The sequence below is a fragment of the Gymnoscopelus microlampas genome, assembly GCF_963454915.1.
Source record: "Gymnoscopelus microlampas genome assembly, chromosome: 20".
Lineage (NCBI taxonomy): Eukaryota > Metazoa > Chordata > Actinopteri > Myctophiformes > Myctophidae > Gymnoscopelus > Gymnoscopelus microlampas.
The window spans coordinates 26373175-26379715 of record NC_139957.1 but is presented as its reverse complement, the minus strand read 5'-3'; the positions used below and the strand labels follow the sequence as shown (position 1 = coordinate 26379715).

Here is a 6541-nt window from a genome sequence, read left to right as displayed (position 1 = left end):
TTGTTTTTAAACTCATGAAACACGTTTTTTAACCTTTTTCAAGTGCTTATAATGACGTGTTTTTTAACCATAATGTATGAAATACAGTCATATCAAATACCTTCCTTTGCTATGTACAATTCAAACCTTTCATTTTCAACACACTTTACAGAAAGAGTAGCAAACTCAACTCTGGTTTAGTTTGTTCTTATTATCCATAGCACCACATTCCTTTGTTGCAGAAATACATTTCTTTCATTCAAAGTCCTTCAATATACCTTATGCTGAACAAGAGGTAAACAAATCAAGCAATGCATTTTTAGCAATGGTCCTGTCCTTGTATCACTACAAAACACCTGCTTAGCTGCTAAAGTAGCTAACAAAAGTTTGTAGCAACTCACCAATGTTATCAGAAAGGAACGCTTAGCCCTCTGGCAAGACTGAGATGATGGGCAAGGTGTGTGTGCTGTCTTGTGTGGATTCCATATGTATTTAGATTAGTATTAATTTGTTTGGGCTCTGTGACTCTGTCGCTCTCAGTGATCTCTCCTGCAGTGCAGCTGCAGTGCAGGTTGCCAGGTTGGTTCTGTGGGAATAGGGATTCACAGCAGAGAATGTGGCAGAGACAGAGAACGGGCGGGGCAAGTAGTAGAGGGGTGTCATGTGATTGGGGGAATTCATCTGTCAGTCTTCATATCCTTGGCTGGCTATGCGCTTGTAGATATGCTATCTTTGTCGTGAAAATATGTGCAAATTGTTGAATATATATTTATATATTTTTAAGTGGACATTTGTAACTCAAATCTTTGCTTCTGAGGGAGTCTACAAATTGTTTTAAAAAATGATGCTATATCAGTGGTTCTCAAACTTTTTCATGTCAAGGACCCCCAAAGTGATATGTATTTGAACACGGACGTAGGGGAGACCATGTTGTTCCAGGGACCCCCGCCTAGAAGCAAAGATTTGAGTTACAAATGTTCGCTTTAAAAGAACATACATATTCAATACATATATTTTTTAATAGCAGTTCTACAAGCTCATTGAGCTCAGTTCGGGGCTCTCCCCCAGGCTGGCAGAGGGAGAGTAGTGCCCAGGATTACAGCTTAGTCAATTGGCACTGGGTGAAAAAAAATGGGTTACAAAAATCGTGGGATAAAAAGAGAAAAGAAAGTGTATTTGAAACAAAACATTAAACAGATCACTAATAGGCTTACACACCTAATTAACACTCAGTGATGTTTGTCATTTTTTTATAATACTTTTCAATCTGTATTTCATGAACTGATAACAAACCAAGCTAACCGTCCATAAACTCAACACAATATTAGTCCGGCCGTTTCGAGCAAAAATCGTACACTTTACGATAAAAGCATGACATTTGGCACACCGTTAGGGCATGCCATAAGGAACATTTTTGGCTATAGGGCCATCGCAGTTTTGTCCTGTGGTAACTATGGCAGCCATTTTCCAAAATGGCCGCCACCTGCTGTCATTTTACCAATAACTCAGGTGCTAGACCACCTAGGATCTTGATTCTGGTGACTAATCCTACATTTTCAAGGATGAGGAATACAGTGGTACTATTTACAACATGCTACTACCTAACTACATATATTTGGCATTCAGTTAATTCAATAATTGTAAACCCATCAAAATATGTAATGATGTAGTACAGTAGCCTACATGTTTTCAAACTGACACGTGAGAGTCAAGAATGCAGTACTTCACTGTTTTCACTCTTTTATTAGAAGTCGCATTGCATAATTATTTTAAATGGACTATAAGACACAACAAAGACAGAGTACTCATGAGTCATAGCATAATGGCATATAGACCAATTATTTGCGCTGGTTTCACCCAGCGCAAATACACCCCAACCCCCTCTTGTGTGTTGGCTAGTGAGGTGCGTCCTAGCGAGACCTGATAGAATGGGTTTCATTGCGCACATACTGGTTCCGCACATATTGGTTCTTAGCAGTGTGACGTCGTCTGTTAAGGGGTCTATTCAATAAAGCCAGATAATCTACACAATGTTAGTTGCACAGTCCACCACAGTAGCAAAGGGCAGTACACTGAAGTGCTGTCTTAACACATCTGCATTGTCCACTGCATCCCTTTTTGCAACCACAGCGGAAGAGTTCCCGACAGGCCAGGCTCGCTTCTGTGTGGTCCAGTGCACTTCCCATCCTCCTGTCAAAATTAGAATCAGCTTTATTGTCAGATCACAGGTTTACAAGTGTAAAGAAGTGGATTAAATTATTTGCATTCACCTGTCTCCTTCCTCTTCCACCCCCATTCACCTGGGGATGGGAGTTCAGGGGCTGCAACCATCGCCTGTCCCCAGCAGTGGCCAGCTTGGTAGGCTGCCCTCTTTGTATGTTGAATCAGTGCAGCTCGTGTTGGGGGGAGTCCATCAATTGTTCTGCCCTTCTAGGTGAATAGCTGCTTCCGTGCCTGATTCACTGATGCCTGGCCGCTAGTATGGTCATAGAGCAATACCACAAATGGTCAGTATCATTATCATGGTCAGTATCATGGTCAGTACCAAGGTCAGTACCATGGTCAGTACCATGGTCAGTACCAGTACCATGGTCAGTATCAGTACCATGGTCAGTATCATGACCGGTATCATGACCAGTATCATGGCCAGTATCATGGTTAATTATGGTCAGTACCATGGTCAGTATCATGGTCAGTATCAGTACCATGGTCAGTACCATGGTCAGTATCAGTATCATGGTCCATACCATGGTCAGTATCATGGTCAGTATCAGTACCATGGTCAGTACCATGGTCAGTATCAGTATCATGGTCAGTACCATGGTCAGTTTCATGGTCACCATGATACTGACCATGATACTGACCATAATTAACCATGATACTGGCCATGATACCGACCATGATACTGACCATGATTCTGACATTAAACTGACCATGATACTGACCATGAAACTGACATTCTACAGACCATGATACGTACATGATATTGACATTATACCGACCATGATACTAACCATCATACTTGCCAGGAAACAACAATTTGAGCCGTTATTGTCTCCGCCAGGCCGAAAGGCATGGCGAGAGAGTATGTTTTACCCCTGTCCGTCCGTCCGTCCGTCCGTCCGTCTGTGAACAGCTAATCTCTGGGACCGTTAGCCCGGTTTATTACTGTAAATGTATTACATTACATACACAACGAAATGTAATAAAAGCTCATAATGTAATAAACTAAATGTAATAAAAGCTCATAATGTAATAAACTAAATGTAATAAAAGCTCATAATGTAATAATCAGCTCATAATGTAATAAAATCATGAGCCCATAATGTAATAATGTGTTACATTAAGAATCTTGCGTAGCCACTCATAATGTAATAACACTGCATAATGTAACCAGAAAAAGTGCTCCCCGGAGCACAGGTCTCCGCCAGGTCAGGGAGGTTATTGTGGCCTCCTGGTGACGCTATAATAGGCCAATGTGAAAAGGGTGCTATTTCTTCTTAGGCCTTTCAATCGGACACTGCATTCATGATTTGAGGCATTTTGTTACAAAAATGTGTTTTGCTAAATTAGACCTGCTGGTGGCGCTATAACAGGCCAATGTGAAAAGGGTGCCATTTCTTCCTCGGCCTAGTGGGAAGGTGTGCGCAAAATTTCACGGCAATCGCACACTGCGTTGATGATTTGAGGCATTTTGTTCAAAACGAACCAATCCTGCAAACTTTGGAAGCCAATCTTAGCCAATCAGGATAGAATATAAAAATCGGAGAGACCCGTGTTGATCACATGACTATATAGATACTGTGTACCGATTTGCGTGAGGTTTGGACAAAATCTGTAGGAGTGATATCCAAAAATGTGTTTTGCACAAATCGGCCTCCTGGTGGCGCTATAACAGGACAATCTGAAAATTTTGGGGCAGATGTTCGGCTTTGGCATCCAGGGAGTGTGTGTGCACAGTTTCGCAGCGGCCGGGCTAACAGACACACGGACGGACGGACGGACAGACAGGGGTAAAACATACTCTCTAGCCATGCCTTTCGGCCTGGCGGAGACAATAACGGTTCAAATTGTTGTTTCCTGGCAAGTATGATGGTCAGTATCATGGTCGGTATAATGTCAGTATTATGTACGTATCATGGTCAGTATCATGGTCTGTAGAATGTCAGCATCATGGTCAGTATCATGGTCAGTATCATGGTCAGTATCATGACAGTATTATGGTCAGTTTAATGTCAGTATCATGGTCAGTATCATGGTTAGTATCATGGCCAGTTTAATGTCAGTATCATGGTCAGTATCATGGTCAGTATCATGTCAATATAATGTCAGTATCATATACGTATCATGGTTAGTATCGTGTCAGTATCATGGTCAGTTTAATGTCAGTATCAAGGCCAGTATCATGGTCGGTATCATGGCCAGTATCATGGCCAGTATCATGGTTAATTATGGTCGGCATCATGGCCAGTATCATTGTGACCATGAAACTGACCATGATACAGACCATGATACAGATCATGATACTGACCATGATACCGACCATGGTACTGACCATGATACTGATACTGACCATGGTACTGACCATGGTACTGACCATGATACTGACCATGATACTGACCATGATACTGACCATGATACTGACCATGATACTGATACTGACCATGATACTGATAATGATTATTATGATGTAACACTTTACTTTTCTCAACAATATGAGACATTATTACATTATGAACTTTTATTACATTATAAGCGGCCACGTGAGATTTATAATGTAACACATTATTACTGTAGTAACTGAGTAGTACCACTGTAATATGCCTGACTACGCCACCTCCCGCTTGTGGAGGGGGCAGGAGGAACCCTTAAACCTTATTCTGTTCAACTTCCCTTAAACAGGAACAATTATTTTACTAGAGGCAGTTTGTGGAAAAATATAACAACTTTATTACCATAAAATTACAAAACACATCACTGTCTATTACAAACTAGCACGACAATTAAGGTATTTAAGGCAAGGTATTTAGTATTAAAATGGCAATCTAACAGTTACCTCTCACATTATAAGGAAGGGCGGGTGCACACAGTGAATACCAAAATAACTAGGGGAAAAGAAAAGGGGACAGGCCTCAAAGAAATCATGCAATATAAATACAAAACTCAAATACAAAACATGCAGTGCCAGGTTATATGAATACACACCAATAAAACCAAAGGGGTCCCCAGTGCAGTCCCAAGCTGAGAGGAGAGCCGTGTGCAGCAGGGCGGACCCGGCCTTGAACAGGGTTACATGAATTAAACTGTAACAGAACAGAGGAGAGAAACAGTTAAAATATGCCAATATGGATAAATGTTAAAACCTATGCCTACAGTGTACCTTGGCTAGATGGCTCAAACAAACAAAACAAAAAGAGTAAATTAACAGTGGAAAACAGTGGCCGGTGTGGTCCCTTTAAGGAGACAAACAAAACGCATTAGTTGCCAGCCCTAGTATCACACTATAAAACATTATATTCAAATCATTAAAAGAACAAAACAGCTTAAAACCTACTTTGTGTTGCAGTAACGGTGCACACAATATAAGGCCAACCTCAACACCAGAGCTGCTGTATAAAAAAAAAAAAAGCATAAGATACTGCTTTACCCGTGTCTCCAGGTAGGGCAGACAGAACAGAACAGACACCACCAGGAGGTCACTTCATTTGTAAAACTGAAATAATAAATACATGCATTAAAAGATAATAAAACACAATGCTGTTGGCTAAATTAAAGTGCTAAAGAGCATGGGAAGCCTCCATGTGCTCAACAGAAAATAGGCAACCAAACAAACAAAAGCCAGTAGTAACATGTGCTCAAACAATAAGCTAAACATTAGCATGAGCTACAACAAACAAAAGGGTCGCACAAAGTAGCAGATCTACAAGGTTCAGTTTTTGGCCTACCATGTGTTCTCCTTCTCCCTGCATGAACCATGCTGCCTACAGCAGAGACAAATGGCTCTCTACTGGGAGGAGCTGGCTTTTATACTTCCTGGTCATGGTGGTCAGGTGCAGTGGGTGCACCAGTCACCTAGATTCCCACATTATATTATAGAAAAATCTGTTATTACGTTATGCGCTAATTATTTTATTACATTATGAGCTGATTATTACATTATGAGTTTTTATTACATTTAAATTATTACATTATGAACCATTATTACATTATGAGCCGTTATTACATTATGAGTTGCTACACTCCTGGTTCAAATCCAGCAAGGACATTTCTTAAGTTTTAACTGGCTCTTGTACCTTTATGGTACAACTTAAAGAAATGTCCTTACTGGGTTTGAACCAAGGATCTTCGGGTTGCAAGTCCTGTATCTTAACCACTGTACCACCATGCTTCGTACAAGGACTGTCCTCTTGCACAGTGTTCACTGAACGATTGTTGGCTCTTGTGCTTTTATAGAATTGTTCAGTTAAGAGTGTGCAAGAGGAGAGTTCTAGTATGCACCATGGTGGTACAGTGGTTAGGATACAGGACTTGTAATCCGAAGTCTCCTGGTTCAAATCCAGCA

The 6541-nt window shown here is 40.9% G+C and overlaps 1 long non-coding RNA gene across 1 annotated transcript; it reads right to left on the bottom strand.

The window, feature by feature from the left end:
• Positions 1–1786: 1786 nt before the first annotated feature.
• LOC311036383 lies at positions 1787–5566 on the bottom strand. The gene is made up of 4 exons (XR_014599843.1): positions 5534–5566; positions 5185–5282; positions 2250–2455; positions 1787–2169 (listed from the first exon to the last, which is right to left on the bottom strand). It is a non-coding gene; the product is annotated as an uncharacterized lncRNA (long non-coding RNA).
• Positions 5567–6541: the final 975 nt, after the last annotated feature.